Genomic DNA, 19374 nt, shown 5'->3' with positions numbered 1-19374 from the left:
TCACTGCCATCACTTATAATAACTGCCTCACTGCTATACTGTCAACTATACTATTGTTGTATATTCCAAAACAGGACACAAGATTCAATATTAAACTAAAAAATACAAATTAATTAGAAATACACCTTCAACTTATCATTGGCTGGTGCTCATTGGTATGAGTATTAAAGCAGGATGAGGGTTCATTCTTAAATAAAACAACACCTGCTATCATCACCAGAATTGCATAAAACACACTGGCATTGTTCAACTACAACACTAACAACCATAGTTAACCCAAAACACGAGTTGGTACACAATCACCATAATTACATAGTTAAGCCAAAATAGGGTATTGTTCCATAGTTAACCCTATCACCATAAATACACAAAACAATTGACATAAATACACAATACAAGTGACCATCATCAACAAAAGGAAAAATCTACTTCTTGCTTTCTTCATTTTCTTGGACCCTGCACAAATGATTGACTCCCAGCATGTCTGATTGCTTCCATGTATCTGGATGCATTTTTAGAAGCCTTCAGATCCTCTAATGTGACCACCCTTTTCTTTTTCTGCCTTAAGGTTGGGTTGCTGCTATTGGAGCTGTGATGTACACCTGATTGGTGAAGTGCATTTGGGGTGGAGCTATACTGCTGTGTATAAGAGTGGATGAATGTGCCTCTACTTGCTTCAAATGGATTGGATTAGGGCATACTGGTCTGATATGGTGCAAACTGAGTGACTAACCTTGTCCTAGACCGGGATGGAGCACTTGGTTTGAACTGGTATGATGCACTTAGAGTGGATGGGCTATGCATGCTAAACTGTGGTGTTGCACTTGGACTAAAGCTATGCATGCTAGCCTGGTGTGGTGCAAATGGTGCAGTTGAGGCTATCTTGGCCTGTGATGGTGCACTTGTGGTTCTGCTAGTCTACAAATAAGAAATTCACAAACATTAATAGTGAGTATTGAATAGCAACTGTTTCACCCTAATGTCACTTTATTGCCTTATTATATGTGCTGGTTCTGTTTGTGGTGCCTCGTGGTGAAAAGTTTCCTCCAATCTCACCCTTGCAACTTCTCCTATTGTGCCCTAACTTACCACAGGTCTTGCATTGCTTAGAGATACCAGCTCTCTTACTTGTTGGCTCATTAGGTTCCCTTGCTCTCTTCTTCTTAAGCCTACCAAGTAGTCTTTTTTTGATAGGGGGTTGAACTGGGGTCACACCACTTGGTCTCCACATATTTTGCCCATTGATTGTTGCTATGATTGGCTCATAGCATGCTTTGTATGGCTCATAGCATGCTTTGTATGTAGATACATGGTAATAGGGGTGACCATACTACTCAGCATCTTGTCTATTGAAAAATATGCATGAGAACATAATATGCCAGTTATGTTCCAATTTCTACAACTACAGTGTGCTAGGACCAAGTCAACAGTGAAACTCTACATACCATTTTTCACTTCAAACTATGTTTGCCCTACCCAGCAAGCTAACCACCTATTGGCTGCCAGCTTTTTCTTGTGCAACCTCTTCATCACCTTGACACAAATATCTAACTCTAGCCTCACACCCTTCTCTCTGTTCTCTTGGAACCTAGTCATTAGATATAGCCTAATACACTCAAGCTACAATCACATACAAGTACAATGAAACATTAGATATTAATTGCAATAACTACCAAAAACAATACTAAACAATCACTATAATTAAATGTAGGCGATCATAAATACTCATACCATGCTAATTATAAGCTTAGATCTGAATTTAAGAATCCTGTTATTGAAGCTCTTACACATATTATTGAGTATGGTGTCAGTCAAGCCATCCTCACTAAACATGTGTCTGGCCCATTTTGTTGTTGAGTAAGCATCCAACCAACTGTGTGCATCAGCATCAATCTCCTTCAACTCATCCATCACCCTATCAAACTCTTGTTTTTAAGTTGCCTTGGCTGCCTTCCAAAACATATCTCTGATTAAAACACTAGGATAGTTCTTCCTAAAGTTGTTATAAAGGTGTCTGCAGCAGATCCTATGTTCATATTGTGGCCAGTTGTCAATGAATGTTTGCACCAACCCCTGTCACAATCAGTATCATAGGCAAGTATGTGAAGTTAGTGGACCAAAAGTACAATGACTAAATACATATTAAAACAACCAAATGGAGAATTAACTACACACCGTTTGCTAGTCTGACATAAATACTCATCTCCTATTCTAGCCTATGTCTACAAGTAACAGGTTGATGAACCAAGTTCAAATCCTTGGTTTCAGCCTTTACCACTGCATATGCAAATGGAAAATACTCGTCACTAGGATCTCTGCATACTGCAGTAATCAATTGCCCCCCTGACTTGTTTTTCAAATGACAGACATCCAAACCAATGAATGGCCTACATCCAGCCAGAAACCCCTTCTTGCATCCCTCTAAACATATGTATAGCCCCTCAAAATAAGGCACTCCATACACCAAGTCCATCTCAGCTGCTAAATCACCATCATTGAAGGTATGTACTTTCATAAGTATTGTACTGCCAAGACTAGACTTCCTTAATTCCTCACAGTACTCCCATAGCTGGTTGTACTGTTGTGTATAAGCCCCATCCACATATTCTCCAGCCTTATCCCTAGCCCTACTTGCTTTTCCTGCACTTATGTTTATGGTATACTTCTCATGGACAACATCTTGGATGTCTCTTAGCTTGATGTTAGGCTATCTTTTCACCTTCTTCATCAACTTTTTCCCAATGTATGATGAAGTACACCTAGGGTTCTTAAAACTTCTAAAGCACGTATGTTCCAAAGTCAATGTCCTTAGCTGGTAGCTCCTCTCCCTTGGTACCTTTATTAGATAGGCAACATACTTGTAGTTTTTATGGCAGACAACTCTTACTCTTTGCAGGTCATTTTTTACAAATTGGATTCCCCATCCACCATGAACTGCATATTCTATTATACCTTCCTTGAATTGCTTGGGTGTTGTCAACAGCACATCTTTTTCAAAATAAATATGCTCTACCTTAGCCACTTAAACATAGAGAACTTCTTTACTTCCTCATTTTTTTGTTCTTACTATTTCCCACATGTGTACTTTTATCATCCTCAACATCATCATCACTGTCATACCCAAGCTCATCATTAGATGATGATTCCATTAGACTGTGCAATTCCTCACTTTCATAATTAGAGTTCATTACACCAGCACCTATTTGGCTTGATTCAACAACATCATCATCATCCTTACAATCCCAACTATCACTACAGTCTTCAACAAAGTCCCTGACACCATGGTTCAACTCTACCTCAGCATTTAGCCCACTTCCCCTACTATCACTACCATCACTTATAATAAAGATCTAAGGTGGGTGCTCAATAATAAGTTCTTTACCTACTCTCCTTGAACCCACATGGGAAGCAGCAACCTCAATGGGAACATCAATATTAAAAGTTTGATCATTAGCATACATGCCATCACTATCATAAAAACTGTAAGATTCACCCCATCATGGTCATCATCATCACTGCCATCACTATAATCACTATAATAACCCATAGGGCCTTGCTCCACTGCCAATGGCTGCATACCCTCACTAACATCCTCTCCTTCATCAACTAGTATATGATCATTTATTGGGTGCTCCACATACACATGAATCTCTTCCTTCACTAATTCTGTCATGTACATGGCATCATCATCATCAACAACCAAATGGAAGTTTTCCATTTCTTAGTCCATACCAGGCATTGTATACCACAACCTGCTAACAGATGTGTACCCAAAGTCTCTATATATACCCTCTATCTCAACCTTGGACCACTTATCAAGGTCACAATTATCAACTACATCTACTTCACCTCCTACATATGTTTTAGGGTTCTCAGTAAAATAGCCACCATGATGCATGAATATACTAAATATGTCAGCCATTCTAAAGAACAAAACAACTCTTATTTAAGAAAACACTGCTCATTTACCAACACAGCACTAAATGAAGTAGTTCACTCTACATGCAACATACACACTCAATACCAATTAAATAATGCAAGTTATATTTCAATGCAACATACCCTTTAATACCAATTAAATAATGCAAGAACAATACAACAATCATTTACCAACACAACACTTAATAAAATATTTCATTCTACATGCACACAACACAACACTTAATAAAGTATTTACCAACACAACACTAATCAAATAATTTTTCACAACACAGCACTGACTTCAATAGTTCTATTGTACTAAAATAGACATGCACAGTTATCAAATTACACACAAAAAAAACCCTCATACAATACTATTAGGCTTACTTAACTCTCTTCAACGGGGGCACATAGGGCACACATGGACCACAATCAAAAGTAACATACAAAAGCGTACAAAAAGCAAACAAAAATATTATGGCCCCTACTACTAGAACCAACCAACAAACATATTGTAAAGTTATAAATAAGGATATAGACAAAGAGAGCAAATACCTTTTCACATACACAGAGAGAGAGAGAGAGAGAGAAAAACAAATACTGCCTTCAAGTGGCAGAGATGGGTTTTGATGGTGATGGTGGTTTTAAGTGATAGAGCTGGTTGATGATGGTGGTTTCAAGTGACAGAGCTGGTTGATGATGGTTGATAATGGTGGTTTCAAGTGACAGAACTGGATGATGGTGGTTTCAGAGAGAGGCTAATGGTGATTCTAGGGATTCATGGCTGATTTGGGGATTTTCAGTGTATTCGTGCCATGTTTAGTGGTTGGGCAAGAAGGCCACGTGGCATGGAAAACTTGGCCACAATGGATTTTTAATGTTTTTAAATGATTTTTAGTTCTCTCCGTTAGCAACATTAGCTTTTCCCGTTAGTTGGCTGATGGTAAGGGCTTAAATGTCACGCGTTAATTGGTTCAGGGATTAAAAGTGGTAAAAATAAAATGTAATGACCAAAATAGAAAAATGTGCAAAATGTAGAGACTAAAAGTGCATTTACGCTTTTTTTTTTTGGGTAACTCCCAAACCCTTCATTACTAATAGTTTTGACAACTACTTCTTCAAATCATTAATCTTCTCAATGCTGGACCCTGCAATTAGCATATCATCCATTTACAGTAGAAAAATGATACATGAGTTGTCAAAGAACTTAACATAGCAACAATGATCTACTTCAAATCTCTTAAACCCAGTTCTACACACAAAACTGTCAAATTTCTTGTATCATTGTCTTGGAGCTTGTTTTAAGCCATATAAGCTCTTTCTCAATTTGCAAACTAGATTTTCCTGTCTCTAAGCAGTGAACCCCTGTGGCTAACATGTATAAATGTTTTCCTTCAAATCACCATGAAAGAATGTCATCTTCACATCTAACTACTCAAGATGTAGATTCTTTGCAGCCACCGTTCCCAGTACCAATCTAATTTTTTACATCTTCACAATTGGAGAAAAAATTTCTAAGTAGTTAATGCCTTTCTTCTACTGGAAACCTTTAACAGCTAATCTAACACGAAATTCTCAAATCTGTGAAATGCAAAACTAGAGGAAAAAAAAAATATGCGCCAAAGAAAACAATCACACAAAATAATGTTTACATAGTTCAGCAATTTGCCTACGTCTACGGAATTGCAGTGATTTCACTGTTCACAGGAAAAAAAATACAATATGCGGCAGTACAGTTCCCTTAACATAATACACCAAAACCCTAATCTCTAAACAACCATAGCATATTTACCACGTGCTCTCATGCACCAACACCTTCCACTCTACCACATCAGCCCTAATGACATTAGTATTACGTTATCCCGTGACGTCAGCTTATTGACATTAGCATATGCTAACTTTCGTGTTGACTTTGACCGCCATTGTTGACCATTAACTGCCACTGTTGACTTTAACCAAAGTCAAAAATTTTCAACATGGCCTATCCTGCTCAGTTTTTCGCATAAATTTCGATTTTGGACTTCGTTTCTCCATTTAATGTCTCTAAATCCCTTTTTGTGGTCATTTTCTTCATTATGGCTCAACAAAACGAGTGAGACATTATACTTCCTATTACCATCATTTTGGATGGTCTTGCTAGCTATCATGCATGGTCTTAAAATATGACAGTCTTTCTCAAGGGTTGCAAACTATGGAAGTATGTAACTAGTACGATTCCTAAGCCTATGCCAACACCTTAGTCCAAGACTGTAGATGTCGTCGATGCCTTAAAGTCTACAGTTGTAATATAGGATGATTATAAAACATGCCTAGAAGAATGAGAGAGTATTCAAAGTAAAATCTTGTCTTAGTTAATCAATACCTCTATTTCTTCAATCCATAGTCTTCTTCCTCATCTTGGTACTGCTCAGGTTACTTGGATATTTCCATCCAATCAATACAATTGCACTAATGATTCAAACCAGGAGTTTCATATTGAATCAAATCTTTATTAGATACACCAAGAGATAGGCCAGTCTATTTCTGATTATTATTCTCAGAATTCTTCTATGTGGGAACAACTCTCTACTACAGATCCTCCTCTAAAGTATCTTGAAGACATTGAGCTCTTTGCCAAATATTAGGACCACCGTCAATTTATGCATTTCATGATAGGTTTACATAAGGATTTTGAGCTTACTAGGGCTTTCTTGATTAGCCGGTCTCTTACTCCTCCTTGTGATGCTACAGTCAAAGAGCTCATGTCCGAGAACAACTGTATGACATGTCATCATCTAACCATGTATTGGCTACATGCTTTCCTCCTCCATAGCCTCCCATTGTTGCATTCACTGCTTCTCCACAAATAAACTCTAGGCATCCCATCTCTCAGTCTTCCAAAGGTGCCCGTTGTGTGTTATGTCATGCCAAATGCCAAGATATCTCTATTTGCCGCAAACTATAAAAATTCATACAAGAGTAGAACAAAGGTCCTCTTCCTGAGCCAATCGTTTTGTGTCCTTCAGATTCATTAGTTTCTACAGGTTTGTCTTCGACTTCCTCATTTAGTGAAACTAATATTGTGGCTGTAGTTCAATAGGTTTTATCTCGAACTTTCACTGCCCTTTCTGTCACCTTAATTAACCATTCTTGGCTTTTTAACACTACATATATGTTGTATCAACATGACCTCTATGCATCACAATTCTCTAAGGAAGTGTTTTTGGAAAAATATAACTCTTTTTGGACTAAATAAGCTTTTTTTTTTTTTTTTTTTTAAATAAATACCACGGAAACCCTAGGGCATGTGTACGCGTACATACATATGCGCACGCATGCTCAAGCTCTGTATGCGCATGTTAGGGTTCCAGAAACTAAAAAGGAAAGGTTTTCTACATTAAAAACTTGGTTTGGAATGAATCTTACATCGTCTGGGAGTCTCCCCAAACACCTATTTTCAACAATATAAAGCCTGAAATGGTAGACTTTCATAGGAGGATGAACTTTGGAGGAAAACACACAAGATTCACTAGAAAATAGTGAATCAATGAGGAAGTATTTCACAAAACACCATCGAGTCAATATTTTTCTTATTGAGACATTTTATGGTCTTGATCTTCGAGTTTCAAAGGTTTACTTACTGATTTTGGTTTGGTTGTGACTAGATTGACTAAGCGGAATCAAAATCAAGCTAAGGACCCTTTGTTTGAAGGCTTAAAGATAAGATAAACAACTTAGATAGAGGCATATTTTATAAATAAAACAAGGAAACAAATGCAAAAAGGCTCGAATTAGGGTTTCTGGGCATAAGTATGCATACGCATACATGAACATGCATATATGAACATGCATATAATATAAACATGCATTGATGCATTGGTGATGTGATGCAATGAGGTAAGTCATGCATTCACATGGACATGCATTGCTTTTGAATATGATCTTGCCTTGGTGATGAACATGAACATGTTTGTTTGAATACCATCTCTTTGATGTTTAGGTGAAGTAACATGCTTGTTTGATTCTGCCATGCTATGTTTCTACCCTTGGAAATAAGTTTTTAAATGTCATGATAGATGAATGCTAGGCTTTGGGATGATTATGCCATGTTTGTGTGTCTTAGATGCATGCTAGGGTGTGTATGAGTTTGAATAACGATTTTGAGTTTGCCTTTAATAGGATTAAGACATGAAACACAATGAGTGGAAGTCGACCCATGGGTCAGGTGGGGTTGGGTGTCTAGAGTTTAGGTATGAGGATGGGAACTCTGGACACGTGCTCTAGTAGTAGATTAGTCTTTCAACGAAGGGCGCTAATATATGGTTCCTAGACTTAATCAAGGTGGCGACTTCATTTTTCTCCCCCATGGTCCACCCTAGGCCAAGGCATACCCCTATCGTTGTGGGTGCTTGGTCCCACAACAAACCATAAGGTGGACATATGTTTGAGTATGTTAATATGAAATACTAGATAAAAATAATGTATATCAATGGGTTAAATAGTTAAAAAGGGAAAACCCCATATCCCATAAAATAAATAAAAAGAAATTGAAGTAAAATATAAATAAAATGAATGAAATGGGGAAATATTTATGGAGGCCCAAAATATTTTATGGGTGATATTTGAGTATTTTTTGGTAAATGAATATATATGAGTTATATTTATGGGGAAATATAACCAATTGATATACATTATTTTTATCCATAGTATGTTTCTTTTTATTTCTCTTTAGTTCTAAAATAAAATACAATTATGAGTTTCCCACACCAAACACCCAAAGACTCAAAGCCAATCACATCATTTACAAAACCCACAACATCTAATCTCAACATCAAAACAATAAGTTGTTGTCGTCACTCAATAAAAATAAATAAATAAATAAACTAGCCCTTTTCCTTGGTTATAGCTAACTCATACGAGTTAAGATTTGATAAAACGACAAAGTTGGAGTTAGGTAGGTGTCTTTGAAAGGTTAAACATATATGACATCACTCTTTGTTATGATGTATTTGAGATGAGATGCCATGAATGGTTGTAGGCATGTATATGTAAAGGAGTAGAAGTGCAAGTGGTTTTTAGCTTGAAACATTGAACCTAGGGGGGGGGGGGTTTTTTTTTTTTTTTTTTTTTAAATAAATACCACGGAAACCCTAGGGCATGTGTACGCGTACATACATATGCGCACGCATGCTCAAGCTCTGTATGCGCATGTTAGGGTTCCAGAAACTAAAAAGGAAAGGTTTTCTACATTAAAAACTTGGTTTGGAATGAATCTTACATCGTCTGGGAGTCTCCCCAAACACCTATTTTCAACAATATAAAGCCTGAAATGGTAGACTTTCATAGGAGGATGAACTTTGGAGGAAAACACACAAGATTCACTAGAAAATAGTGAATCAATGAGGAAGTATTTCACAAAACACCATCGAGTCAATATTTTTCTTATTGAGACATTTTATGGTCTTGATCTTCGAGTTTCAAAGGTTTACTTACTGATTTTGGTTTGGTTGTGACTAGATTGACTAAGCGGAATCAAAATCAAGCTAAGGACCCTTTGTTTGAAGGCTTAAAGATAAGATAAACAACTTAGATAGAGGCATATTTTATAAATAAAACAAGGAAACAAATGCAAAAAGGCTCGAATTAGGGTTTCTGGGCATAAGTATGCATACGCATACATGAACATGCATATATGAACATGCATATAATATAAACATGCATTGATGCATTGGTGATGTGATGCAATGAGGTAAGTCATGCATTCACATGGACATGCATTGCTTTTGAATATGATCTTGCCTTGGTGATGAACATGAACATGTTTGTTTGAATACCATCTCTTTGATGTTTAGGTGAAGTAACATGCTTGTTTGATTCTGCCATGCTATGTTTCTACCCTTGGAAATAAGTTTTTAAATGTCATGATAGATGAATGCTAGGCTTTGGGATGATTATGCCATGTTTGTGTGTCTTAGATGCATGCTAGGGTGTGTATGAGTTTGAATAACGATTTTGAGTTTGCCTTTAATAGGATTAAGACATGAAACACAATGAGTGGAAGTCGACCCATGGGTCAGGTGGGGTTGGGTGTCTAGAGTTTAGGTATGAGGATGGGAACTCTGGACACGTGCTCTAGTAGTAGATTAGTCTTTCAACGAAGGGCGCTAATATATGGTTCCTAGACTTAATCAAGGTGGCGACTTCATTTTTCTCCCCCATGGTCCACCCTAGGCCAAGGCATACCCCTATCGTTGTGGGTGCTTGGTCCCACAACAAACCATAAGGTGGACATATGTTTGAGTATGTTAATATGAAATACTAGATAAAAATAATGTATATCAATGGGTTAAATAGTTAAAAAGGGAAAACCCCATATCCCATAAAATAAATAAAAAGAAATTGAAGTAAAATATAAATAAAATGAATGAAATGGGGAAATATTTATGGAGGCCCAAAATATTTTATGGGTGATATTTGAGTATTTTTTGGTAAATGAATATATATGAGTTATATTTATGGGGAAATATAACCAATTGATATACATTATTTTTATCCATAGTATGTTTCTTTTTATTTCTCTTTAGTTCTAAAATAAAATACAATTATGAGTTTCCCACACCAAACACCCAAAGACTCAAAGCCAATCACATCATTTACAAAACCCACAACATCTAATCTCAACATCAAAACAATAAGTTGTTGTCGTCACTCAATAAAAATAAATAAATAAATAAACTAGCCCTTTTCCTTGGTTATAGCTAACTCATACGAGTTAAGATTTGATAAAACGACAAAGTTGGAGTTAGGTAGGTGTCTTTGAAAGGTTAAACATATATGACATCACTCTTTGTTATGATGTATTTGAGATGAGATGCCATGAATGGTTGTAGGCATGTATATGTAAAGGAGTAGAAGTGCAAGTGGTTTTTAGCTTGAAACATTGAACCTAGGGGGGGGGGGGTGAAAAAAAGTCTTACAAAATATCCTTATTCTTTAATAAGAAAATTCTTGAAACAATGAATCAAAGAAACCTAAAGTCTCTATTTTTTTGTTCTTATCCTATATATGGCTTTAAAGATTATTTCAATTATCTTTTCAAGAAACCAAAAGTCTCTATTTTTTTTATTTATTTAGGCTAGAAAATTAAAATATGTTGTATATAACAATGTTAGCAACATGTTTTAAAATTTTTATAGCCATTGCTTAGGTGTCTTGAGAGAAAATGAAGACCTAATTTTGTAACTTGAAAATTTGTGCCTCATTTTTGTAAAGTAAATTAGTTTTTTTTTTTTTTTCCTATAAGAAAAAAGAAAAGGATGCAGCATTATTAGAATCTACATCTGATAAACTTTCGAACAACAAGTAATTTTATTTTTATTTTTATACTGGATACGAATTGAGAAAGATATGAGAAATCAAAGTTTTGAAAAATTAGGACTCTAAAGGTAGAAGATGACCCTTTAGAACTACACCCGTGATCTCTTAGACAAGAAAGACTAGGATCCACCCCACCCATGTCAAGATGACCAAATGGTTGACTTATTTAGGTTTGTAAATTCTTGATAGATTTTAATATTCTTTTTCCACAACAATTGTCACTTTTGGTTTCCTAAAACCCACTTAGAGTTAGAAAAGTTTAGTTGGAGGTGAAATAGGAAGAATAAAAAAGAACCTCATAAACTTTCGAACAACAAGTAAATATATATATATATATATATTATACTGGATAAGAATTGAGAAAGATATGAGAAATCAAAGTTTTGAAAAATTAGGACTCTAAAGGTAGAAGATGACTATTTAGAACTACACCCGTGATCTCTTAGACAAGAAAGACTAGGATCCACCCCACCCATGTCAAGATGACCAAATGGTTGACCTATTTAGGTTTGTAAATTCTTGATAGATTCTAATATGCTTTTTTCATGACAATTGTCACTTTTGGTTTCCTAAAACCCACTTGGAGTTGTCTAAGTTTGGTTGGAGGTGAAATAGGAAGAATTTAAAAAAAAAAAAATAATAAGGTTTGAGGTTGTTTGGTAAGGTGAGAAAAGTAAGATGATTTTTTGGTGGGACTCAGACATTTTCTCCCCTAGCCCACAAAAAAAAACATGTCTCTCTAAAATAAAGAAAAAAACACAATGAAAAACTTGGTTATTGCTTCAGTCAATTGCTTTTACAATATTAACCCCATTCTTTAATGTTAGTCACGATATAATCTTTCTCTTGCTTTCATGAATCTTTGCTTTTTCTTCATTTGTTTGCCTTTATTTTTATCTATAGGCAGTTAATCACGTTACAATCTTCCTCTTACTTTCATCAATTTTTGTCTTTTTCTTCGTATAATTGTTTTTATTTTTAGGGTAAATTCCAAATTACACCCTTAAAGTATGGAGGTGTTTTTATTTTATATCCTGAAATTTCAGAATTTGAATTTTATACTATGAAGTTTGGGGGTGTTTAAATTTTGTACCCTAACATTTCAGAATTTGGTTTTTATCCCCTAAATTTTAGAATTTTACACCCTGGTGTATAGATTTTACTTCCCAAACTTTGGAGATATTTAGATTTTATACCTTGAAGTTTCAATATTTAGGGGTATAAAATTTAAATTCTGAAATATTAGAGTGAAATTTAACCACTCCTAAATTTTAGGAGGTAAAATCTAAATTCTGAAAATTTAGAAATTTCAATATTTGGATTATAAAAATCAAATTTTGAAACGTTAAAGTGTGAAATCTAAGCACTCCTAAACTTTAGGAGGTAAAATCTAAATTCTAAAATTTCAGAAGTTTCAATATTTCAGGGTATAAAATTCAAATTCTGAAACATTAGGGTATGAAATCAAAGCATTCCTAAACTTTAAGGGTATAATTTACAATTTACCCTAATTTCTATCTCTGGGCAGTAACATGTTGCCTCATGCTACCCATATTTTGACCTTTTATTTTTTTTTGGTTCTTTGTTTTTTTTTTTTTTTTAATTGGCCATGATTTTTGTTTTAATAAACTTGGCAGGATTTTTTTTACTGATTGTTTGTTTATTTTTTTAATTGAACACAATTTTTTTTAATAAGGGTATATGAATCAATTTATACCAATTTTTTTCTTTAAAAAATATATTCCAACTTTATTTTTCATCCTCTTATTTTTCTTTTCTACTAAACAAATGAGTTTTTCATAACTACTACTCAAGATTTGTTTAAATCTATCAGTAACAATCTGTCACTTAAGATTGTCAATTAGAATTTATGGTTGATTCATACAAAATAATGCTTCATTCACAATAATTTCACAACTAATTATTTGTGGCAACAAATTGTTACCGGTTAAAATTAGACATAAAACTAATATTGACAACATAGTTATTAATATTTAATTTTCTATAAATTTTGTAAGTATAAAGAATATATGAAGAAAATATAATTTAATAGTAAATTTTCAAAATTTACCTTCAATAAAAATATATTGAGTATAATCTTACCCTAAGCTAATTCTTTAGCTAAATTTTATCCTTAAAATAGGGTGCGTCCAGTGGCCAGCCACTGGACACGTTAGATACGCAACACATGTCCAATCTTGAACATGTGTCACGTATCCAACGCCTTCAGTGGCCACTAGCCACTGGATAGAAGCCAAGTCCCTTAAAATATTGTGCACTAGTGCTTGGCGGTATGTTGCTATTTGTGCCACATAGCCATCGCCGTCATTAACGAGAAAGTCTATAGTGTTTTCGGAATACCAGCTCAGCCTCAGATTTGGTGTTTCTTGTCCAATAAATAGCTGACATCTGTCCAAGATAAGCCACCTCAGTTTACTGCACAAACCCAAATAAAAAGACAATCTTGCCCCCTTAAAATAAATCAAACCCGGCCACTGTTACTCCATAAACCCAAATAAAAAGACAGTCTTGCCCCTGAAAATAAATCAAACCGCGCCACATTTGTTTTCTGTCTTTCAGGTGCTCCCTTTCCCTCTCTTTTTTCTCTCTCAAGTGCTCCTTCTCCTTTCTTTCTCTCAACTCCGAATTTTGCTGCCAAACATAGCCAGTTCTTTCTCTCAACCAGGATTTTGCTACCAAACATAGCCACTGCCGTGCATTGCAGGTCCTATGAGACTGTAAGTTGAATCATCTGAACCCCAAATCAAGCATCGCAACCACTGCCTAGCATCGCAGGTCCACCATCGATTTTGAGAATCCGCCTCAAAGTTGTAATATTTCTCTACTTCCTTTCATACCTATTCACATCTTCTTTTTTATTTTAGTTTTATTTGTTTGCAACTATGGAATGGCTTTTTTCACTTATTAGTTATCACCCAAAAAAGAAAGGCAGAGGCACATTTGAGTGTGGAAAGGAGAAAGTTTTTTTAGTTTCTTTTTATTAATTTATTTGCAAATATAGACGTTTTTTTTTTCTTTTTTCTTTTACTTATCACCAAAATAAAATTTAAAAAAAGAAAAAGAAAGCGGAGACACATTAGAGTGTGAAAATGAGATAAATGGGAATACGAAACTAAAACATGTTGTATATGTGATAGCCTAAATAGGAAGTTTATTTTTTATGTATGTCCTAGCTTTTGTGAAACAAAGAGTTGAAGAAATAGGGTATTGAAACTGATTCGTATCTCTTTCAATTTGGCACTGGTACAGGGATGTGATGCTTCTGTTCTATTTGGTTTACTGAAGGAATTGATTCCAATAAATAGTCTCTTTCTAAGAGTCTCCACTGAGGTATTTAATCTTTCTTTTCCTTTTTCTTTTCTTAGTTTAAGTCTATAGTTGTGTTATTATGGAAAATTATGAGTTCTGCCTATTCAATTTGTTTATTCAATATTCTTTTCATGATTAGGCTAGACTAGTAATGGATTTTTCAGAAAATGCTCTTGATACAGCTGGTGAAAATGATAAAGGTGAAAATCATAAGAATGTAATTTTGGGTGAATTCTATGAAATTAAACTTGGAATGCAAGTGAGTTATGAAGAAGAAGCATATAATCTCTATAATGAGTATGCTTTAAACAAGGGGTTTAGCATTCAAAAAGGGGTTACACGAAAGATTGATGGTGTTCTTAGGCAACGGGAATTTTTGTGTTCAAAATAGGTCATAAAGAGTTTGAAGACCCCTGTGATTATAAGTATAATAAATTAGATACAAGAACAGGTTGTCAAGCTAGGATTCGTTTTGATATTAAAAATGGTATTTGGAGTGTTTCACACTTCAATGATGAACACAATCATGAATTTGCAAGTCCAGAAGAAAGGTGTAATTTGAGGTCAGGAAGGAAGGTGCTAAGCACTCATGGGACTGTAATTGAGACAATGGTTAACTCAGGCATAAAAGCAACAAGGTCTTACTCATTTTTATCAAAGGAGCTTGGTGGTGCAAATAATGTTAGGTTCCTTAGAAAAGATTGCTATAACTTCCTGCACACTAAAAGAAAACAATTGATTGAAGCTGGGGATGGGCAAAGTGTTATTAATCATTTTAAAAATAGACAAAGTGAAGATTCAATGTTTTTTTATTCAGTACAAGTTGACCAAGAAAATAGAATGGCAAATTTCTTTTGGAGAGATGGTAGATCAAAATTAGATTATGACTGTTTTGGGGATGTTGTTGTTTTTGACACCACTTTTCGAACCAATAAGTATAACTTAATATGTGCACCATTTGTGGGGATCAACCATTATTGGAACAATGTTTTGTTTGGTTGTGCCTTTCTAACAGATGAAACCACTGATTCATTTATTTGGTTGTTTGAGACTTTTTTGACAGCATTGGGAGGTCGACAACCAAAATCTATTTTTATAGATCAAGACCAAGCAATGGCAAATGCTATTAAGGCGGTTTTCTTTGAATCTCATCATAGACTTTGTTCATGGCATATTAGTAAAAATGCCCAACAAAACCTCCCAGGACTTTATGGTAATCCAGATTTCCATCAAAGATTTAATAAGTGCTTAAATGAATGTTTAATTGAAATGGAGTTTGAGTCAACTTGGAATGGTATGATTGAGAAGCATAATTTAAAGGATCATGCATGGCTTAAAACGTTATACCAAATCCGAGAAAAGTGGTGTCCAGCCTTCAATGTAGATTTCTTTTCTACAAAGATGAAGTCTACCCAATGGAGTGAGAGTACAAATAGTGTATTTCATCAAATCATGAAAACATCCATGACACTTAGCCAAGTTGTTGAATTTTATGAGGAAAAGGTGGTAGAATGCGCTAAAATGAAATAAATGAAGATTTTCATTGTAAGAATGGTGTACCTTCAAAAGTAATGAGGTATGGAGGTATCTTAAGTTATGCTACTAAAGTTTATACTATTACTTTGTTTAAAATGTTTCAAGAAGAGTTCAATTCAGGTGGGGGATTTAGTTGTGTTGAAACTAACCATCATGAGAATAACTTCACATATTCACTACATAATGAGATAAATAGTAGGGTATATATTGTACATTTTAATCGGTCTGAATTGAGCATTTGCTGTGATTGCAAGTTATTTGAGACTTTGGGCTTGTTATGTTGCCATGCTTTAAGGGTGTTTCTTGTTAACAATGTGAACAAAATACCCGATACATATATAAATATATATATATATCAATTAGATGGACAAAAGATGCAAAAAAGAGATTGTGTTGTTATGATGATTTTTCTCAACCAAACAAGAAATCAAGTCATACATTGCGTATGAGCATGTTAACTCATTTGGGATATAATATGTTTGATAAGGCTTCATTGACCGATAGTGGGACAAAATTTCTTATGGATAATCTAAGAGAGCTATCACATGAGTTTGAAAAGTATATGATGGCTACAAATGGGGTGGAAGATGTTGGTAAAGAATGTCCTCAAGATCTTGCACATGATGAGGTACAACCAAACTTAGAAGGGGAGAAACCAATCCTTGATCCACCACATGTGAGAAAGAAAGGGATAACCAATGCTAGAATAAAATCTCAATTGGAGAAAAAGAAAAGAAAAAAGGTGAAAGATGCTTCAACTTCACAAGCTCCACAATCTACTTCTATGCTTCAAAAAATTCAAGTGAAAAAGATGAGAAGAAGTGTGAAAGATGCAACTAGTTCCCAAGCTCCACAAGCTAGTTTTATGACATATGGTATGTTCAAAACAACTATTTTAGTCATTTTTTCTCTTTGCTTTTGCTTGTCAAGTTTAACCATTTTCTATTTTTTCTTTTTCTTAGGAGATGTTCAAGTATCATTCATTCTCCCGGAGATGTCTATTGCTTATCCCATGTTTAGCTCTACAAGAATGCATCAACAAATTCAAGTGGAAAAGATGAGAAGTGGAAAATATGCAACTAGTTCACAAGCTCCACAAGCTAGTTCTATGATGCATGGTATGTTCAAAACTACTATTTTAACTATTTTGTTCTTAGCTTTGCTTGTTAAGTTTAACCATTTGTTACTTTATCCTTTTTTTCTTAGGAGATGTTCAATCATCATTTATTCCCCCGGAGATGTCTATTGTTTATCCCATGTTTAGCTCTACAAGAATTAATCAAGAAATTCAAGTGGAAAAGATGAGAAGAAGTGGAAAAGATGCAACTAGTTCACAAGCTCCACAAGTTAGTTCTATGATATATAGTATGTCCAAAACTACTATTTTAATCATTTTTTTTTTTTTTCTTAGCTTTGCTTGTTAAGTTTAACCATTTGCTACTATTTCCTCTTTTTCTTAGGTGTTCAATTATCATCCTTTTTCCCAGAGTTGTTCAATCCCATGTTTAGTCATACAAGAATGCTTCAAGAAAATAAATTAGTATCACCCTTCAGCCAGGTACATTATGTTACTTTAAACTTTTTAGATTAGGAAGAAAAAAAAAAAAGCCTTTTAACAAGTATTGTTTTTTAAACTTTTTACACTAGGAAGAAAAAAAAATGCCTTTTAACATGTACTCTTTTTTTTCCCAAGACTCAACCACAAGATTTTGAATATATTGGAAAACTTTTTTGGACAATTTTTTGATTAGCAAACTACACAGTCATATGCACAAGATTCTGAATATAATGGAGAACTTTTGGACAGCTTTTTGAATAGGAAACTACAGATTCATATGCACAACTAGTGGACAATATTTTTGGGCAACATATTTGACTTAGCTGCTTTTTAAATGGGATATCTAACAATTTGGATAGTTGACACCTTTTGTAAAACTCTTTTGAATATCTTTTGTAATTAATGAAGCTACAAAAATATATTAGATTCTATATTTGTATTTTGAGTAGCTTCTAGTTTAACACAAATTCTTTATGAAATGGATGAATATTTTTAAATGTGATGGTAAAGTTCATTTCTATAAGTTCACAATGATCTCAAATGTATGTGAATTTTTCTTTACTTATTGATATGAACCCATTCTTTTAACATTGGTATAATGGAATGGAAGTTGCTGAACAAGTCCAACTTATTAATATGAGTTCAAGCTTATAACATTGGTCAAATGGAAATGAAAGTAGCTGAACAAGATGGCCACACCATTCATAACTAACATTCACCTTTAATGCTATGAGAAAATTTGTTTTGATGAAAATGATTTACTCATCTCATTCATTGAATCAAATCTGTACAAATATACACCAAAAGAACCAAAACAACTCTGTAACTAACTTAACAGATTGCTACACGTGTGAACAAGGACTAACAAACATAACACTCATACATGTGCTTGACTTACTAAGCTAACTATACTTATATACAAACTACATATCATTCACTATATAATTACAACTAAGCTACACTTCTGCTCTGTCGTTAAGAAAGATTTATACTATTCTTGAGCTTCTTCAATTTTGTAACACAAGACACAATCCCTTGATGCTCATCCAATCCTTCAATCTGCATACTATTTTAACTATTTTGTTCTTAACTTTGCTTGTTAAGTTTAACCATTTGTTACTTTATCCTTTTTTTTCTTAGGAGATGTTCAATCATCATTCATTCCCCCGGAGATGTCTATTGTTTATCCCATGTTTAGCTCTACAAGAATGAATCAAGAAATTCAAGTGGAAAAGATGAGAAGAAGTGTAAAAGATGCAACTAGTTCACAAGCTCCACAAGTTATTTCTATGATTCATAGTATGTCCAAAACTACTATTTTAATCATTTTTTTTTTCTTAGCTTTGCTTGTTAAGTTTAACCATATGCTACTATTTCCTCTTTTTCTTAGGTGTTCAATCATCATCATTTTCCCCAGAGTTGTTCAATCCCATGTTTAGTCATAGAAGAATGCTCCAAGAAAATAAATTAGTATCACCCTTCAGCCAGGTACATTATGTCACTTTAAACATTTTAGATTAGGAAGAAAAAAAAAAGCCTTTTAACATGTATTGTAGGAAGAAAAAAAAATGCCTTTTAACATGTTCTCTTTTTTTTTCCAGGACTCAACCACAAGATTCTGAATATATTGGAAAACTTTTTTGGACAATTTTTTGATTAGCAAACTACAATGT

Source organism: Quercus suber, unplaced genomic scaffold, assembly GCF_002906115.3.
Source record: "Quercus suber isolate HL8 unplaced genomic scaffold, Cork oak 2.0 scaffold_61, whole genome shotgun sequence".
NCBI lineage: Eukaryota > Viridiplantae > Streptophyta > Magnoliopsida > Fagales > Fagaceae > Quercus > Quercus suber.
The sequence above is the reverse complement of the archived record's forward strand: the minus strand, read 5'-3'. Positions refer to the sequence as shown.